Genomic DNA, 20,477 nt, shown 5'->3' on the forward strand with positions numbered 1-20,477 from the left:
CACCCAGAAATGGGGAGATCCCAGCTCTGGCAACACGTGCTCTGAGCGTTCTAAAGCCATGTCAGGTTCTTAGGAGGTTCATTCTTTTCACTGGATCTGGGCAGTGACATTGGTGACAGATGGGATAGAAACATTTTGGTTTGGGAAAAAATACCTTCTTTGGAGTCACACGCAGGCAGAAGGAAAGGAAAACTGTTTAACCCTTCCGGTCCCCCCAGGGATGAGCTGTGAGAGGGCTGCAAAGGGTTGAGTCCCCATGGGCTGCAGGGGCAGAGCAGGGCAACAGAGGCCAAGGCTGGAAGGAGCAGGGACAGCGGGGTTCTTCCCCGAAAGGCAAAGGGCACTCAGCCCTCCCTGTTAAACTCATGCGGTCTTGCTTGGGAACGGTGTTATCCCCACAGGATAACAATGGCAATTCCCAGGATCCACATCATCACCTTCCCTTGGCCAAGCCCAGCCCTCAGCCCAGGGATGCTAGCGGCCCTTGGACAGCATCATCCATGTGTTAGAGCAGGGATGGGCTTTGCAAGAGCTTTGCTCGGACTGCAGAGCCCAGGAGCATGGGAGCGATGAATCCTTGGGAAGATGAGCTTTATCTTGGAAAGCGAAGCCAAGGAAGGAGTTGCTTCTGCCCGGTGAAGGCGTGGAGAAGGGAGGGATGAGGGGCAGGAGGAGGGCCAGGATGAAGAGAGGGGCAGGGGAGGGAGTTCCAGAGAGTTTGCCCTTGTGGTGAAACCAGCTGGAGATGAACTCCCACCGCTGCTGTTTTGACAGCCCAAACACAGCCGCTCGCACAATATCTCTGTCTTGTTAAAGGTAATTACAGTTCTTCCTGTGTAATGAGATGGTTTTTAAAGGCCATTCAAAAGAAATTTTCTATAATGAGGTTAAGGGTTTTATGGTGTTATACATCAAGGGAGCTGGTAATTGGTCGGATCCAGACAGCATCCTGAAGCAGGGAGATAGGAGGTTAGGTGAAGAATAGGCTAATGCAGAATGCAGTCTCCAAAATGTTTTGGCTCTGCAGAGAAGGGAGAATAAAAGTAGAGGAAGGAAGAAAGAAAAGAGTAAAGGGTTGGATGCTGCCAGCTCCGGTAGCACTACGGTGGCTTCTTCCACGTTGCTTGGGTGGGTTTGGAGGAGCTTCACAAGAGAAGGGTAGCAGATCCCATAGGATGGTGGTTCTGGATGGGAAATGCTGCTGTGCCGGTTGGTGCCAGGTGGCAGCACGGAGAGGGCAGGCAGGGACTTGGCTGCGGGATCTGGCTGATCCAGGCTTGCAGGCACCCCCGCCTGCTCCATCTGGAGCGAGGGAGAGCAGAAGGCTCTACCAGCGCAGGGGTGTCCCTGCTGCGCACTGAGGAGCATCGCGGTGGGGCGGATGCCATGCGGTGAGGTGCAACCTGCTCCTGCCTCTTGCTTCCCTACAACTCGTCCCAAGTCCCTCCCTCAGCCTGCGCAGGAAAATCCCCGGCAGAGCCGTCACCCTGCCCTCAGATCAACCTTTCCTGACGGATCGCTCCTTGTTTATTATTGCTGCTGCTCCTTCCTGACGTCTCGGCTCTCCCAGAGCCACCCAGCAGCGGGATCGTCATTCCCATGTGTTCAGTGGCAGCTCCCCAAAGGCCGGCAGCATTTGTCTGTATTTAGAAGCAGCTGATGGTGGCTGAGACAGGGTGAATAACGGAGCAGCGCTTGGAGAGTGACTATTTTCGTGCCACCCCCAACCCGCGAGCCCTAGGCACTAGCAACTTCATAGCCAAGCTTGTTCTCTTGGGAGCTCGAGCCCTCTTGTTCACGCTCAAGAGGCAGGAGTGGCAGAGGAGAGACAAGTACCTGAACTCTGGGAGGCTGAAGTGCTCCTCTGATTGAAAAATCAGCCTTTAGATATGTGGAGGTTCACCCTGCACTTGTGCTGGCAGTGCTGAAGGAGTTGGAAGAGTGTGCTGGTGATGGCAGGAGAGGGTGATATTTGCATTACTCCCACCTCCACTGTGAGGATTGCTGGCTTGGGTGCTTTGGGGCAATGGCTGAACCCCAGCTTCCCTAATAAACCTCAGTTTTCCCTCAGCACATCATCTGAACCTCTGTGAACTTCAAAAGATGTTTGAGTAGGGGCTTTTTTTCCTTTGTTTTAGTTTTCCTTAGGGTTATCTGTCTGCACATCTGCTTTATAGCCGATACATTGCACTTAGCAACAGCCAGGCCCAGGCTCTGGATGGCGATCTCATGTCTCGGTGGGCCAGTGGAATAGACTTCCCAAGGGACAGACTCATGCCAAGAGCTGGAATTCAAGTCCTTTGAAAGCCTGGCACAGCTGGAGGTGGGAATTTGCAGGCAAATCCTGCAAAATCCTGAGCAGATGCAACTTCACACTGATGCAGTGTGGCTGGAGGAGGCTTCAAACCACACTGAGCGCACTTGCAAGATGCCACCAGTCGCTGGGTAACACATACTGGAGGAGATGCATTTCATATCCTGCCTATTTATGGGTTTTAAAGACCAATTAAATATTAAAGGCATTTATCAAGGATTATCGCCGCCCTGAGTGTAAGAGCTGGGGTGGAAGTGATGCCAGTGCATGTGGTTTCCGTAGGGAGGTGCAAGGGGATCCAGGGAGCACAGTGGGGACATGGGTGGCCCATGGGGTTCCAAAAGAGACATATCCCCACCCGGGATGGGAAAGCTCCTAATCACTTACCAAACCCTTTCTCCTCCCCAGTCTGGAAACCTGAAATCATAGCCACTGCCTGCTTAGAGCTGGTTTGGGAATTTGTCACTTTGTCAGGTACTGTTTTCATCAGTAAATACCAGTTTGTTGAAATTCAAAGCCTTCCAAAAAAGGATCAATTGTGACAAATTACCCATTTCACAAAAATCCTGGAAGAGGCTCAGAAGGTCAAAATGTCCCATTTTTGACACATTCAACATGAAAGAAAATCAATTTTTTAGGTTAACAAATCTAAGGTAATTTATAGTTTTGCACAAAGAATGAGGAATGAAAAGCAACTATCAAAATGTTTGGAAATTATTTCTAAAAAACTCTTTTCAGTGGAATCAAAAGGGGATTTCAAGAGTTTTTTTTTCTTTTACTGCTACAGGAATTTTACATCTCTGCTCCTATAGCTGGTGGGAATTCATTTCTCTTCCAGCTCAAGAATTGCAGGGGTGGGGAGATGCTTCCTCGGCTGGTTCTGGTCTCGCTAACATGGCCTCAGATGGATTATTGCTGTTATTGACATGACAACAGATGCCAGAGGCCTCCGCTAAGCTCCAGTGCCCAGGAGGCTCCGGGTGAGCATGTCTGCAGACATCCATCCCTCTCCCCCTTCGAGTGCCAGCCCTGCCACAGAGAGTGAGCAAGGAACACACATCAGATGCAGCTAAGATGCTTTCCTTGCCCTCCTCATCCCTCTCAGCCTGGTTAGATGCAGTTGTGCCCCCCCAGATCTGCAGCGTCAGAGACTGGTACCCAAGGTGGGAAAGCCAAACCTCCCCCATTGGTGGCATAAAGCCTGCAGGCCTGGAAAAAGGGATATCCTGTTCTATAGGACACCCCTCTGCCTCCATTTGGCATGAACAGGTTCCTTGTGGTGGTCCTATTGAGGGCCCCATGCCACCACTGGTGTCCCCAGCTCTTGGTACCCTGTGCTTTGGGCTAGGCTGTGCTGGGGCTCAGGAGTTGGACGCAGGTGCTTTGCGATAGACATCTGAGCAAAGATGAAGGCAGCAGAGAGGGGAAATATGCTGATAGAAATAAATGAGGCTGAGATAATGAAGCAGCATCCAACATTTCCAGTGATGAGTAATACGCAGGCAGATCAAACAGGCACCCTGTCAGGGGTAGCAGGGAGAGAGGGAGCCAGCCAGTCCCCTCCCTCTCCCCACATGCTGCTTCCCCCTTTCCCTCCCCTCCTCACGTGCCCTCCCTGCATAAATCTTTCATCCCAAATAACATATCTCTCTGTAAGGAAAGAAAGAATTAAATATTGCACGAGACTGCAGTCGATCCTGCAGGGTCCTTCTGTTGACTTCTCAAACAGATATTTGACATTGCTCTCGCAGTCTCTCCCGGTAGAGCTCTGCAGGAAGCCCATTTCCCTCCACAAGGAGGGGATGCTGTGGGCTTTTCAAGTCACCCTAAAGGGAAACAAGATAGAGGGAGCTGCTCTCTACCACCCTACATCCCCCTCCTTTTATCTCCCTTTCCTTCTCCCTCTCTCTCTGCTTCTCCCTCCCCAAAGCATGGGCAGCCCCTGCCCTGTGTCTTGTCCCTTCCTTCCATCAAAAGTTGAGTCATGCCCTTGTTGTGTCCAAGGCAGGCCCTAAAGCCACCAGCTCATTGACAAAGCATCGCTGAGCCACATGCTCAGGGAATCCTGGCCCCTCTGCTTTGTGGTACCCATGACAGCTCTCCTCTCATGGGGACAAAGCCCAAATGGGAAGAGGATATAGGCTGGGGTTTCACTCTGCTGCCCACCTCTACCTGGCAGCAGGCCATTGAAATCTGGAAGGAGGGTGATGAGAGCCCTTCTCCCCAAATCCACATTCCTCTCCCCAGAGCACTTGTTAGTCTTTGATGCTCCCATGCAGCTCTGCCACCAGACAGAACAAGGCTTGGGCAGCATGAAGACAACATCAGACAGCAGCAGTCGCTGCAAGGTCTGCTTGCTCCATCACTGCCTGCTCCATCCCTCACCATGCACCCTGAGGTTCCCACAGCACAGCAGGGTGGCAGCAGCCATGGTCGCCTTGCCAGCCCACTGGGAAACGTTGTCACAAGGCTGGGACACTGCTAGGAGAGCCCTGGAGCATCCAAAGGGGTGACATTCCCAAGGCTCCTTGCATATGAGGTCTCAATTGCAGCTGGTGCACCAAAGGACAGGGAATCCTCACCCCCATACAAGAAACAAAGGAGAATGAGAGTGGAGGGACATTCCTTTCTCAGCACCAACGTATGCAATGACTCTCAAACACTTAAACCATCTTCAATAGCTTAGGTGCCACAGAGCCCAGATCCTCTCCAGGCTGTAGTCAAAATCTCTAGCATCCCTCCCATCCCAGGAGGCAAAAGTCTGCAGCATGCAGAACGTTGACAGCAGGACTGGAGAGGGGTGGGTGGCATGTCCCCATGGGCCACTGGCGCAGCACGTCCCCATGGCATGCCACAGCAGGGTGTGGGGATGGTGGGTCAAAGCTGTCACCCCCTTACAGTGCTTCTCTGGCAATTACCTCCAGCCACTGTGGCTCTCCAGGGAGAGGGAACTGACAGGAACATCATGGAGTCCCTTCTGTGATGCCTCAAAACAAGGAGATGAGGACAAGAAGACACTGCAGCACAGACACAAGGTAACGTTTCCAGAGCAGAAGGAAGACCGCATCTCACCCACAAAGTCCTACCTCTGACCCAAGGCATCCACTGCCCCATTGCGCTTCTTCCACTAACATGAGCCTCATGGCGAGCCCATTGCCTGCAGAAACTGGGAGAATCAGGAGCAGCAGCTCTGTTCTGGAGCCAGGCTGAGAGAGCTGGGCTGGGGCAGCCTGGACAAGAGAAGGCTCCTGAAGGGGAGACCTCAGAGCAGCTCCAGTGACTGAAGGGGCTGCAGGAAACCTGGAGAGGGGCTTGGGACAAGGGATGTAGGGACAGGCCAAGGGCAATGGCTTTAACCTGCCAGAGGGGAGACTGAGATGAGCTCTTAGGCAGAAGCTCTTCCCTGTGAGGGTGCTGAGGCGCTGGCACAGGGTGCCCAGAGAAGCTGTGGCTGCCCCATCCCTGGCAGTGTTCAAGGCCAGGTTGGAACAGGGGCTTGGAGCAAGCTGCTCTAGTGGAAGGTGTCCCTGCCTGTGGCAGGGGTTGGAACTGGAGGAGCTTTAAGGTCCCTTCCAACCCAACCCAGTCTGGGATTCTGTGACTAGGAGGGACACTGACCCTGACTGCATTTACTGTCCCACATTGCATCCCCAGGTTTCCAGGGTACAATCTCAAAGGCTCCTGGTGCTTGCAGGCAGGTTACTGCTAGGTGGACACAGCAGCAAATAGCCGCAAACTGGAGAAAAAAGGAAGGTTCAGAGTTCTTTGGAAAGCTGCATGGATACACAGAACCTCCTCCTATTTAATGAGGTTCTACAAATTGTTTCTGAGGTCCTACCATTGCTCTGGTGTGTCAGTTGAACAAATCCCTTCCTTCTTTTCGAGTTTTATATTTAAAGATAGATTTAATCCCCCTGTTAAAATATTTCCCAATTCCTAATAATATTACAGAGATCAGAATTTTATAAAGTTCTATGACTCAAACTCTTCCTGTAACCTTTGAGTCTTCTTTAGATCAGCAGAGATTGATGTTTGTAGATCAAAAGGAAAGATTTATGATCACCGGTGTTTCCCCTAGAAACACCCACGACCCACACAAGCTCATGTAATGAGATCCAATGGCTCAAAGTCAAAGCCAGGCAATTGCAGGCTGGAAAGAAGATACCACTGTTTAAGAGCAAAGGAAACGGATTAACTGAGCTGTCTACCAAAGAGCTCTTTCTGCTGCCCAGCAGGACCACTCAGCCCAAAGCAGAGCTTCTAAAAGCAAAGCTGTTCCCCTGGGGATGCCAATGGGGATCCTGGGTGGAGTGGTGGCACTGGACCCCCTACCCAGCCCCTGCAGCAGGGCCAGCCCAGGGACTGTCCCCCAGGCCTGGGTAGAATCCCTGTGGTGAGCTGAGATGATCACATTGATTTCTGCTGGCATTAAAGCTCCAGGAAGAGGAAAACCTCCTACATTGCAAGGAAGTATTTTGCAGTGAGGCGTTTATGTGCCACTTCTCTTCCCTGCTAATTTCTGCTTTGTCAAAGCTACTGGAAAGTATTTCTTGTGACTGACAAAGTGGTGGAATTTATGAATAGGCAAATTAAGAATAAAGAGGGGAGAAATAAGTCTGTTGATAAAAAAGCTGAATAACTCAGTTGAGGATCAGTTCCTTGAATCGATTCCCCCAGAATTTGAATGAAATAATTCTTACCTGAAGTAAGTTTGTCTTTTGGGCTGAAAACCTGTGAGCTGGAAAGCAACACATTTGCATTTTGCTTTCCAATACATAAACTGAGACTTCATTTTGTAGGCTTTCTTGTTGAATAATCTGCTCTAATTTAATTGGAATTTGAATCCTATAAAAAGCATTTTCTACTTAGTTTTCTACTGATCTTGGGTATTGAGATTTTGTGATGTGAAAATGCAATACGTCTGCGTGTGCTGATTATCATACTCAGAGGAGCTTCGTTGTTTTCGTGCTTTCTGCTGAATAATCTCTTGAATCTAAAATGCAGTTTTGACTTCGCTCCTTATTGATATTTTTATTTTCAAATGGTAGGATATGAAGAGCAATTTGTTTGTATTTTTTTGCTGGGAAGTGTTTTCTATTGAGTAATGGGGGGGGCTGATTCTGTCAATGTTTACAGGAATAACTAAGTCAACAGAATTACTCATGCAATTAGCTTTACCTGGCCATAACAGCTAAATATTGAAAGACATTTAATATGCAGATGGATGTCTGCAGGGCATGTGAAGAGGGTGCAGACACCTAATCTTTCTCAGCTCCTCTTTCCATCTTTAGGCGCCTTTGTAACTGCAGCCCAAAGTTTAATTCTATGGGAAATGGGACAGATACTGGGTTGGATAAAACAAGCAACAATACAGTTTGGATTTGGTTCTGGCCACCCAGGCAAAGCCACTTGCTTGGAGCAAACAATCCCAGAGCATGGAGACAACTCTGATGGAGCGCAAAAGGGAAGTGAGCCATGAAAATCCATGTCAGGAGCCTGACATGTGCTACAGCTCTCCTGGGAAACATGGAGACTTCACAATTCCAACACCACCTCACTGCACTGAACTCAAGGCCAGGACCCGGACCCACCAAAAGGGAAATTAAGCACCGGAATCCTGCTGTGGGTCTTGGCCAAAGACCAGTCCTGTCCCACCAAGCCAGGCCCTGCAGGTAAGCCAGGTAGCGCCTAATCACTGCCAGGATAAGTACAACCTGGCACATCATTTAATCACTGCAGCAATCAGAAGAAATGAAAATAGATTTCTATACGCAATAATCGCTCAGCCCTGGGTTATCAATAATACAAGAGCAGCTTGTGAGAGAGCAGAAGAGTGAATGAATCTGTACCCCGTTCCCGTTCTGCAATAGCCGATCATCATTCACAGCGGCAGACAAACGCTGCTGCCCGTGAAAGGTGGCAGCCTGCTCCTTGGAAACAAAATGGACAGCAGGAGTGCTAGGGGCAATATAGCATTTTATTTGGTGCATCAACAGGAATGGATTAATAGAAGACAGTGAACCTTTGAGCAATGTCTGGGTAAAATACCACCGAGAGGACAGGAAAGCTACATTGACTGTGAAACAATTCCAAAGGGCAATACCATCATTCTGCCTCTGTCCCACGGGTGTTATTTCACCACTCCTGTCATCAAAACAAAGGCATGCAACACCACAAAGTCACTGCATCCGAGACATACAGGCTGGTTTCTTGCAGGCAGGCTGCTGTGCTGATGGGTGCACAGGTCCTGCTGCTCCCATGGTGTGGGACACCAACAAGGGGCTCAGCATGGCCCCAGCAGGCACGAGTCTGTGTATGGGTGAAGGGCACCAGCTGGATTAGCCAGATGCTGAGGGCACTGTGGCACGACCTTCAGCAAGGGAAGGAAAGACAGCCTTGGCTCTCTTACAAGAGCCACAAATCCCCCTGACCTCAGCAGGAGCGGTGCCGCCGTTCTGCAGGGCGGGATTTGATTCGGAGGGTTTAGGAGTTCAATGCCAGCCATTCATACATGCATAATCCCCCACTTAACTGCAGGTGACCGTGTGCTGGTGCAGCTCAGAGGCTTTAGCAAGAGGAGGCTCTCATCAGATGCAAATCCACGACAGGTCTGCGCTGAGCCCTCCAACGTGCCCCACTCCGGTGCTGTGCCAGTGAAATCCCCGTGTCGCTGTACGCTGCTGCAAAACCAGCCTGAAAACCCCACAGCTTATGGGTCTGCTCCTTTGCTTCACCTTCCCTTTTCTACCACCATAGCCCAGCAGCACCCCAAGGTTACTGCAAGCTAACCTGGGAGCCCTGGTGCCGTGCATCCCGCCCATGCGAACACCCTGCTCCACAGAGCAGGGAAAACCCGGAGCCTGCAGCTCCAGTGATGGTGTCCCTCGCTCGCCATGAGTGACAGCGCAGTTTAGGAAAACCACAGTGTTGTTAACAGTCAAATCACAGAAGGTGACAGCGACAGGTAGGGCTCAGAGGCTTGGCTGGTTGATGAGAAACCACGTCAAGACGAACAGGGAAAGAGCCAAGCTGAGACAGGCAGGTTGCAAGGGCACACGGGGCACATCAGTGCCTCTGCTGAGCGGGGTGTGCCCCAGAGCCCATGCAGCCAGCACAGCCCATCCTGCCCTTACACACACTTCACAGCACATGCTCTTGTGTGTCCAGGTGTGAACAAACAGCCCCAGGCATAGGCAGTCAGGCAGTAGGACGTGTTCAGCATGCATCCCTGGCACGTATGCATGCACACACACCCATGTAAGACACTAGCAGCAAGCCCGTGCTCCAGCCTTCAGTCAATAAGCAGATGGCTCCCCAGCACTATCATTTTACAACATTACAGCTTCTGCTCTGCTCATGCAGTAAACATTTTCTGGCTTACTGCATGAAAAAGAGGTGGCTGCGGTGGCTTTGCAAAATTCCCTACATTATCTGTTTATCGAGTCCTTTCGGGTGGAGGGAGGGAAGAGCATTTCTATTTTTGATTTCCATCCTGCAGGACACAGATTTCTCCCTGGATCCCATTGGGCTTTTGCTTCTTGTTTGTCTCTTCCCAGATTGTTACAGCTCTGTCACTCTTTGCGGGGAACCACGAGATGGAAGGCTGTTATGCAGACATCAAGGGGTTGTGATTGCATGCTGGTAAACATGAGAGCAAGAGGGATTTCTGATGGTATTAGAAACCACAGATGTAAGTGTTCCTGGAGGCAGCGGGTCTAGCTGTTAGCAGAGCAATTAGACCCAGTGCTATTCCTAGCCCTTGCTGCCCTGCGAGTCACCACAGAGGAGTGGATGGTGCCCCTGTCCCACTCATCCATCAGTGGCAGCTCCATGGCACACATGGGTCCCTGTATCCCACCTTCCAGCCAAGCCACCGCTCATTTCCACCTGGTCCTTATGAGCTGGGGAAAGGGGGAAGGAGATGATCTGGAGGATATGGCAGAGTGCCTTGCTTTACATGTACTGCAATTACCATGCTGGCATTTTCCCCTGTGTTCGGAATAAAAATGTCAATAAGGAACAAGTTATTAAACCAGCAAGTGAGTGGAAACGGCAAGAGCTCCTGGATGCTCTGGGCCTGAGCACAGCCTGCTCCTGCTGCCCCTGGGCTGTGGGGCATTGGGACAAGGCTTGCTGCTCCTGCCCTCCCTCCATGGCCATAAGACCATATGGACCATAAGACCAACCCACTTGGGGCTCCCCAGTCCCACAAGGCACTGAAACACCAGACACATGGGGATGATGAGGGGCTGGAGCACATGGCATTCATGGAGAAGCCAAGTTTTCAGGTTCCAGGCAAGACCTCACTGCCCTCCTTCACTCCCCACAATCTCGAGGCTGCCCCAGCAGATGAAAGTGTGTTTTTCTTTTTAATGAGACCTTTCTGTCCTTTTTACTTGCCTTTTCCTTTTCAAGCCTTTTCTTGGTGCCTTGCTGAGCTTTCACCAGCACCGCCAGAGACTCCCTCAGGGAATGACATTTCCAAAGGAAGCAAAGCAATTCCCCACCATTGACCAACCTTGGGGGTCCCTTGTCAAGCAAGGCTCTTGACAAAGGGCACCCCCAGCACCACGGATGCTGAAGGAGACTCTACCATACCACAGGGTGCAGGAGGAGGACAAGGGGAGAGGGATGCTCACAGCCACAGGTTTCTCACATGGAGCCCAGCAGGCAGGATGAGGGCAGGGGTCTGGGTGCTGACAGCACCTGGAGCAGCTAGAACCCAGCCCAAGGAGCAAGCAGGACACCAGCAGCACCCTCCTGACCACGGATGGTGAAGCAGTCCCTAATGCATCTCTGCTCTCCTGCACCTACAGTGCCTCCCTCTCCCTGTTTTCAATTATCAAAGCAAAACAACACACACACACACAAAAAAAAACCCTCCAGGAATTAATTAATGATTCATGTTGGAGCCTTGGCAAACCCTGCTCTGCAGAAGCTCAAAGCAGGAACAATAAGTATTTGGCAAAGAGGAGGCAAACGGCTCACGCTTGGCAGCGTGTGGTGCGGAGTCCTGGCAGCATCGCTCATGTTGTGTGCCCTGACACGGTCACATCCTGCCTGGTGCCCCAACCACATATAAAGTACGACCCAGGTATGGATACATGGGGGGCTGAGGACTGGGAGAACACAACCTGAAGGGGCTCAGGCCCTGCTGGCAGTGGTGGATGGATGTGCCCTGTGGGAGGAAGTGGACATCTCCATCCCATGCTGTCACACACGTGTGCCCTCCCAGAAACCTGGGCCTGAGCAACTGCATCCCGGAGACTTAGGATAATGAGAGATTTTTAATGCAATTAATAGATGTCGTGGGACACGGTCTTGTGAGTCTAGAGCAAATGAGGCTTGGATAATTGGTGTTGAAACACATATATCAGTGGGATGATTCCCCCCCCTCAACAGAGTTGGAGGCTGGAATGTGCTGTCAACTGATACCATACAAATGTGTTTGGCTATTTGCTGGTGGCATCTTCCAAACAAAGTTCTGGTGTGGAGCCCTGCCAGGCAGCCCTGCAATCCTAGCAACAAACAAGCTGCCGTGTGGGGAGGTTTGTCCACTTCCCTGGAAAGCGCCTTTATCCCTGTCCCTACGCGCATGCATGAGCACCCATGCACGTGCTCACGTGCGCACGCGACAGGCAGCCAACAGGCACTGGCAGCCCTGAGCTCTGCCCGCAGGGATGTGCCACCGCCTCCCAGGCACCCTCCCCACACCAGCCCAGGACATGGGCCTCCATCCCAGACACTTCCATCCCGGGCCAACATGGAGGGGGGCTTTGGACAAGGGCCTGTAGGGACAGGCCAAGGGGAATGGCTTGAACCTGCCAGAGGGGAGACTGAGATGAGCTCTTAGGCAGAAGCTCTTCCCTGGGAGGGTGCTGAGGCGCTGGCACAGGGTGCCCAGAGAAGCTGTGGCTGCCCCATCCCTGGCAGTGTTCAAGGGCAGGTTGGACACAGGGGCTTGGAGCAAGCTGCTCTAGTGGAAGGTGTCCCTGCCCATGGCAGGGGTTGGAGCTGGATGAGCTTTAAGGTCCCTTCCAACACAAACCAGGCTGGGATCCTATGAAACCTGCTCCAGGACTCAGGTGTCCCTTTGCAGGGTGCATGTAACCAAAAAGCCACAGATCTGTCAGGAACTGCAATATCTGGTCTGTGTGAAGTTCCCTGTTTTGCACTGAACTCAGTCGATCGAAACCACCCACAGGACAGGGCTCAGGATAAACCCAAGCTCTCACATCTCCCCAGGAAACATTCAGGCATTTTGCTGCAGTCAGGGTAAAAGCATTTCATTTCTCAAACACAAACCATCATAAAACGTTAAATATAACCTGGATATTAAATTAAAACATAAAAGTCAAAACATGCCAAATCACAGAGACACATTTGAATTTCCTGGACACTGTCAACAGACGGAAGGCAGGATGATTTGCTTCGATAGGCTCCCACCTGAATGCTTGCTACACACTGATAATACAGCCTGATAAAAATGAGGGTATCAGGAAAACTTCATCCCTGATACCCTCTGCCTCCATTTCCAGAGGTGGGGGACGGCACAGATGTGCCTCTCTGAGGAGGCAGGGGATGGAGGTGATGTCCCTCCACTACCAGGTCCCCAGCAGAGAGAGGACCAGGCTGAAGCCTTGAGATGCTTCCCCATGCTCAGCTTGCACAGGACCAAGGGAAGGGGCAGAACAGCTCCTTCCTGCACTATTAACAAGCCAGAAAGCATTCCCCTGGGTTATTAAGCATTTGTGTATGGGTCTGGAAACTGTAACCATGTCACCCAATTATAATCATGTTTAAACACAACTTGGGCCATTGGAGCGCAATAGAGCACGAGGCTGGAAGGAGAAGGGCCCTGTTCCCTTCCCCATCCTCTCCCCAGCACTCACTGGGAATGATGGAGATGGCAATGGGCAACCTAAGCTCTGCCAGCCAGCCCTGGCACTCCTGGCTTGTCAAAGTCTAGCTGCTCGGAGCCAAATACCGGCACAGCTCCCTATGGACACATCACTTCTGACAGCAGAAATGGGAATCAAACCCTGGCTGTGCCCCGTCCCCTGCTGCCATCAGGCACCTGCAGCCCCAGCCCCTGCCCAGAGCCATGCATATGCATTTGTAGGGCTCCAGGCCCCCCCAGCAGAACCCCAGTTTTGAAGAGGATCCTGCTTAAAATAAAAAGGTGGAGAATAGCATAACCATGGCCTCATTTCATTACTATGTGGCCCTGTGTGTCTGCAGCAGCAGAAGGGGAGCAGTGGACACGTGCCTGTCTCAGGGAGCATTTAATGAAGCTTCAGCACATCATTAGGCAGATGTGGAACACTGCTCAACCCTCCAGGGCAGCAGTGCCAAAGGCAGAGATTGATGCCAGGGTGCAGAGAGACAGGGGTGCCCCTGCCATCACAAAACAAGGACCGGGGTCCACCCTGCTGCACCCCTGCCTGCTGTACAGCAGTGCAGTGATGCAGTGGCCTGCAGGGAGGGGGATCAGGGCTGGCTGCTTCCTGCACAGCCAGGGCTTCCCCAGGGCTCTGGCCACACCAGCTTAGCGCAGCCCTCGGACGCAGCATGGCTCCAGATGTAGAGGAGCAGAGGCTAATGCATGCAACACCTCCAAGTCAGAAGTTAAAGAGCAGAGGAGAGGCAGCTCCGTGGGCATCTGCCAGGTGATGCAAGCAGTGCTTTCGTAATTCAACAGGCAAGAAGGCAGTACAGTGAGGTAAGCCCAGCAGCCTGGCTCCAGGATGGTATCCGGAGGTACCGTCAGGGCAGGGGTAGCGCTCAATCCTCAAGCACAGCACCCTGCAAGCAACCTGCAGAACTCGCTGCCACAGGAGGGGGGAAGAGCAGGTGCTTCCTTAAAGGATTAAATGATATTGATATGAATGACAGCAGTAAATAGAGCTGGACAAAACAGAGGCAGTGGTGTGGAAAGTCCTCAGCCCTTATGGGCTGGGGTGAGTAGCCGGAAAGAGGATTTACCTAAGATCTGCCACTTTCAGTTAGGCTCTCGGTGCCGGTTCTCCTGCGCCGGCAGCTCATCTGCTCCAGCTGCCACTGAAACAGGGATGCAATGCCTTCCTGAGGGATTCCTCCGGGTCTGCCACAGGTTGCTGGGCTCCTGAGCATCTGTGCAAGCAGCGGGGAAGAGGCTTTCTCTGGATGCCATTCCTGCAGGGCGCAGTGAGAGGGCCTGGATTCCGCATCACCGCAAAGCCATAAAGCTGGCACTTGGCTGTTCCAGGCTGAGGAGCTGCCTGGGACTGGGATTGGGAACAGCCTGGGTGACCTGCCAGACCCTCTGCAGGCAGCCTTGTTAATCTCCAGCTCTGCTGACCGTTCAGCAATGGGGCATTGGGGCTGGTGGTGATGGCAGAGAATAGAAGGTGAGAGCCGGAAACCATCACCTGAGATACAGCCCAGCACGAGAAACCAAAGACCTGACACCACCCAGGCAAGGGATGCTGAGAGCCAGCACAGACAGCATGCAAATGCTTGTGATGTTTACACCCAGTACAGGCAGTGCTCGCCCAGCAATAGAGCAGAGTCCTGCCTGGGGATAATGGGAAGCACTGGGAGAACCTAGGCAGCACAAGGAGGGTTAACTCGCAACCACAGGAGCAGAAAATGAGGTTCCAGTTATTAGTTGATTTATTGGTCTGTCCTCAATTGGCACTCAGGACTCAGAAGAAAATGTTCCACTCCAAAGCATTAAGCATCTTCAAAGAGCAGAAGCATTAAAAATTGAAATCATAAAATAGACATGTAAATATAGCAGAGGTAAATGGGACAGCAAGGGGAAGAGTGCAGCGCAGCCAGCCCCAGCCAAGCCTGTGGGGCAGGGAAAGAGCTATGCTGGGGGGGCTGGAGCCATGCTTTGGTGCACTGAGGCAGCTGTAACCTCCAAGTTGGGGGGGTTACCCGCAGGAAAGCTCTGGATGGCTTCACTCTATGACTGCTTGCTGGGCTCTGTGGGGTGCCAATGTGCTGGAGGGCAGTGCTGCCTGTGCATGGAACTCACCACCACGTCCCCTCGCCTGCTGGCCTGTATACAGCATCCTTATGGTGTCCCAAAAGACTCCAAACATGGCAGGAGATGGGGAGCAGGACTGGGAAGGACAGGAGGGATGGAGGGCACAGGAGCGGTGACAAGCAGGGAATCAAAGTCCATGGGGCTGGCAGAGCCTGCCCAGTGAGCTGTGCCAAGCCTCGCTGGGTGCCCAGGGGAGGTTCCAAAACCCAGCACAGTGCCAGCAGCAGCCTTAGGGCATGCAAAGCCCATTGTAAGGCTGGTTCCGAGTGGTGTGTCAGTGGGTGGTGACCCTGGAGCCGCCGTGCAGCCGCTCTCCCCTCACCAGCAGCTCACCCTGTCAGTGAGCCCAGTGAAGTCACCCAGCCACCCCGTCAGGGGTCATGGCTGATGGCACACTGATGCCGTCATCTCTTTCACAGGCTGTATTTCACAGAACCAGAGACAAGCGTTCACTTTCCTCATCTTCTACAACAGCAAGACACAAACTGCTCTGAGCCCCTCTGGCTCATTTGCCTGCAAGGCAGCAGGACTGGTGTTTGGGGACAAGTGTGTTCTACCCTCTACATGAGCAACTGGTGATGCACCAGGTTGCCTGCTTATAGTATTTTAAGAGCTACCTGCAGAGATACCGAGCTGCTGCTCTGCAGGAGGGTGGTAGATGCTCAGCCACTCTCCAAACCCACACCAGACTATGCTCAGAGGGTCTGAACCTCCACACACAAGAAATAAACCCCTTCAAGAACCAACAAACCAGCCAAGAGGCAAAACATCAACCAGCCCAACACCAACTGTCAAGCAAGCTCTGAACCTTTAAAACCTCTGGAAGCACAACCACCATCTTGGTAAAGGGCTCTGGTGAGGAGCTGGGATCCACCATGCCCAAGAATCATAGAATGTTTGGGTTGGGAAGGAGCTTAAGATCATCCAGTTCCAACCCCTTGCCATGGGCAGGGATGCCTCACACTAGACCATGTCACCAAGGCTCTGTCCAACCTGGCCTTGAACACTGCCAGGGATGAAGCATGCACCACTTTTCTGGGCACCCTGTGCCAGTGCCTCAGCATCCCCACAGCAAAGAACTTCTTCCTTATATCCAACCTGAAGTTCCCCTGTTCCAGTTCAAAACTTCAGGTCCTCAAAGTCCTTGATTCCCCAAAGGGCCCCATCCCATGTGTGGTCAGCAGAAGGGACCTCCCCGCTGCCCCTCACCATGCTCCAGCACAAACCCTGCTCTCTTGGCACCCGTACCTGTTTTTCCCCTACACGCAGTTTTTTTCTTAATTGGGAGCTTGTTAATTATCCCCATCCTTTGCAGAGGAAATAAACAGCAATTAGAGGAATAAGTGGTATTTTTATTCCCTGGCACTCTCGCCGAGCTCCCCGACGCCTCCCTCCCATGCGCGGCTCCCACACGGGCACATGTTGCTGCCTGCTCCGGCGCTGCTGCCCCACTGCTCTCCCCCGTCTGTTCCCGGGAGTGGGGTGCTGCGGTGTTGGGCTGCCTCGCTCTTCCCCCGGGGAGGAAGCGTTACTGTGTGAAAGCAGCAGGCTGTCCCGCTGTAATCTCTTTTAAAAGTCATAAATTGCTGAGAAAAGCCAGTTTTCCTGCACAACAGAAGGTTAGCGTGCTTAAAGAGAGCACTGGAACTGTTTTTATTAATCAGAACTGCTATAAAGAAAGCATTTTAATTAACATAATTAGCCCGTTTGAGAGAAGCAGCCCGCACCTCACAGATACTTTTCAAACTAAAGATGCGGGCTGTCACAGTCAGTCATAATTAAGCAAAATGAGCTGGTTTTCCTTGCTGTACGCTTCCCTTCTCCCATCCACACGCTTCCCTTTTCCTATTACACTCAGTGCAAGGCGAGTGGAGACAGCATCATGCCATAGGGGTGAAGCCCCCATGTCCCCATCCCTGCATCCCTGCCTCCAGTCGGGGTTAAGCTCTGTCCTAGCCAGCGGTGCCAACTCAGGGCACAGCCCAAGCTTCAGACAGGTAACCTGGGAGATGGAGGTGGCTATAAAAAGCCCCACAAGATCTGTAGGACTCTGTTTCCAGCACAGTCTCACAGACAACAGATAAAAGACTTATTCTTGCTAAAAAAGACAAAAAAGGATGAAAAGCCTGGCTCTGGGCCGCCCGCCATTGCAGACAGAGAGGAGTGGGGAAGGGGGATAAAAGCAGGCACAAGCAGCAATTGTGTGGCTCTGTATTTCTCCAAGCATCCCAGAGCTGAGCTGGACCCTGGAGAGCAGTGACTTGGGCAGAAGCTGCAGCCTCCATCAGCAGCCCTCCTCCTCCTCCTGCCTGCTGCTGCCTGCAGCACGAGGCAGCACCACATGCCTCAGGCAGCATCGCTTATGCTTCCCCCCGATGCAGTAACAGGCTCCACTGCTCCCATGGCATGTCCCTGCTTCCCCTTTGCCCCCAGCACTGACATCCCCCTTGCAAACAGCAAGATGGGGCACACTCAGGCTGCGCAAAGCAATCAGGCATCACCTCCAAACCTGCCATAGGGTGTTTCATCCCTGTCCCACCAATGCGTCCTGGAGCAGGGCACCAAGGCAAGGCAGCACCTTCATCAATCAGCCCAGGTCATTTTCATGGCAGCACTGTTCAGTATTTTAACAGGTATGTTAATGGCTGTTCCACTCTTTTTCCACATCTCACCTCACCCTGCAATGTAACAGATATATATAATATAAAAGCACAAGCAGTGCTTTTAATGAAAATCTCCTTTATCTCTAAAGGATGGCTCTGAGATGATGGGTCTGCAGCACTGCTGGAGATGCTCATGCCAGGGCTTTAACACAGACCCAGTGTCACAGCAGAAGGACCGTGTCCGTGTGAGAGCACCCATCCTGTCCACAGCACCATCCAGTGTCACCACCCCAAGGCAGACCACACCAACAGCTACCTGCAGCCAGAACAAGGGAAAACCCATGAAAAGCAGGGTTTTTATATGATTTTTGGTATGGTTCCCTTAAGAACACCAGGTTTGTGCACCACGTGCCCCACGTGTTGTCTGCCTCCCCTCATTACTCCCCGACTCAGCAGTCAGATTCAACAGCGTGTGAGTGACAGCTGGAAATCTCAGAGATATTAAATTCCTGGAGGTTTCATGGAAACAGATAGAGAGGAGAGCCCTTCCTCGGCTCCGCTGAGCCTGGCTCTCCGGAGGATCCACACAGGAGAAAGGAAGAGCACAAAAGCCCTGATGATGCAGGGGAAAAGCTGAATCAGAGGCTGCATCTTGCTAAATATTGAAATCAGTCAATCTTCAGGTATTAGCCCCTGGAAAAGCAGCCTTCTGTAGTGCTGATTGGCATGTTAACAACCTGTTTCCAAACAGGAAATGCAGTTTCCATGGGAAATTCACTTTTCCTTGGTGGAAGAACTAAAATATTCAGGAAAAATAAAATCAAACATGCTTTTCTGCTTTGGTTCGACATAGGCTGACATGCTTTGGTGTCTAAAAGACGCTGAAAGTCATTCTCTGACTAAAAAGACAACAAAGTTTGGTTCTAATTCAGCTAAACACCCCAGATCCCTGCTTGCCATTTTCCACATGCCTTGGGCTGGAGATGGGCTCCATGAGGGCACAAGGGACCACAGCCGAGCAGTGGGACACAAGCCAAACATCCCCTTTTGTGGCACTGGATGTTCCTCTTGAAATGCTGTATTTAAAACCACTATTTTTACTTTTCCAGTCTTTGTCTTTTCCCTGAATGAGAAGGCCACACGACCACTGTCCATCTGGGGTACAGCAGGGAAGGTCTAGAGGCACCTTCTGCAAGCACACTTGGCTGGGCAGGGATCAGTGCTGGTGGCAGCCTGCTGCAGGCATCCGCAGGAGGGACATGGAGCAGAAGGAGAGCACAGAGCAGGGCAAAGAAGCAGCAGAGCCAAAGGTGAAGGGTTCTGTGTGGCACACAGAGGGGTTATTTGCATGCAGGCTTTGAAACACCCGCTTCGATTTGCCTCAAGACCTACTTGTAAGACCGCATAAAAATATCTCTCGTGACCCTGGATTGAGAGAGCTGGGAAGGAGGCTTCCAAAACTGGGTTCTCTCCCTGCCTGTGCAGAGGATGGGGTTGTGACACCACAGAGAAGCTGTTTGTAGGTCCCCGTTCACAGGCTACCAGCTAAGCAGCCTCACCCCCCCTAACCAGGGCAGCCGCCCTCCCCGAGCTCCCATCCTGGTAGAAATAGGATTCCCTGATGGAAGCAAGGTTGGAATGGGTGGCAGCTCCCTCTGCACTGCCCCATAGCTGGCCAGGCAGCACCCACAGCCTTTGGGGAGCCATCCCTCATTGCTGCAGAGAGATGGAGCCGTGCTCATGAACACCTTAGAAGGGAAATGTTAATAAGCACTGAGTGGAAGGTGAGGAAAGCCCTTAATCACATTAGCTCCACTGTCAGAGCTCATGAATGTCCGCAAGCCACAGAGCCCTGTCCAGCCACACTGAGGAGGGCCAGACCTCAAATCACTGCCCCAGCACTCGGGGTGGGAAAGGAAGGTTCACTCAAAGCCAAGCTCATCCCTTTCTCAACCTCAGCTGAGCACTCCCTGCAAGCTGATGGCACCACGTGCTCATGGGTCCTACCAGGATGGGATGCTCTCCCCTCTACGTGAGCCATGCCAAGCACGTCTGCCTCATGGCCATGATGAGTTTGTGCTTCAGTTGCATAAAGAAGTCACACGCTGGGTTTTTATACTGGGAACTTGCTCCTGAGCCTGTGTAACTGTGGTTTTTCCTTCAATGCAGCCAGGAAATTGCCATATAAAAATATATGTGTAAAAATAATGATTTTCCTCAGCTCTCCAGCCACGCAAGCAGAGCCTTTTGTGCTGCCCTGCCTCATCATCCCTGTGTATGCTGCGTGCACGCACACGGATGTGGCTCCATGATGCAGGGGGACATTCTTTATGTTGACAGCCTGACGGTCCCCATTGGGGAAAGTAGGGTTTGATTTTCAGTATAACCTTAAAAAGGAGACCAGCGAAGCACGTCTCCCATAAATCCTCTAAGTGACATTTCCTTCTTGGTGCATTATTGCTTCTGATGGACAAACCGCCAGTTTAGGGGTTTGGTTCAGAGAAGAGGGGATGGCTCAGCCATC

General features: G+C 52.0%; 1 protein-coding gene across 3 annotated transcripts in view; it reads right to left on the reverse strand.

Moving 5' to 3' along the window:
• Positions 1 to 20,477, reverse strand: part of LINGO1 (leucine rich repeat and Ig domain containing 1) — a 149,989-nt gene that overhangs the window by 78,596 nt on the left and 50,916 nt on the right. The gene's annotated exons all lie outside the window — the stretch shown is intronic.

Source organism: Pezoporus flaviventris, unplaced genomic scaffold (assembly GCF_033815535.1).
Source record: "Pezoporus flaviventris isolate CSIRO_AGI_PZ_B2104156 unplaced genomic scaffold, CSIRO_AGI_Pfla_v1 ptg000006l, whole genome shotgun sequence".
Lineage (NCBI taxonomy): Eukaryota > Metazoa > Chordata > Aves > Psittaciformes > Psittacidae > Pezoporus > Pezoporus flaviventris.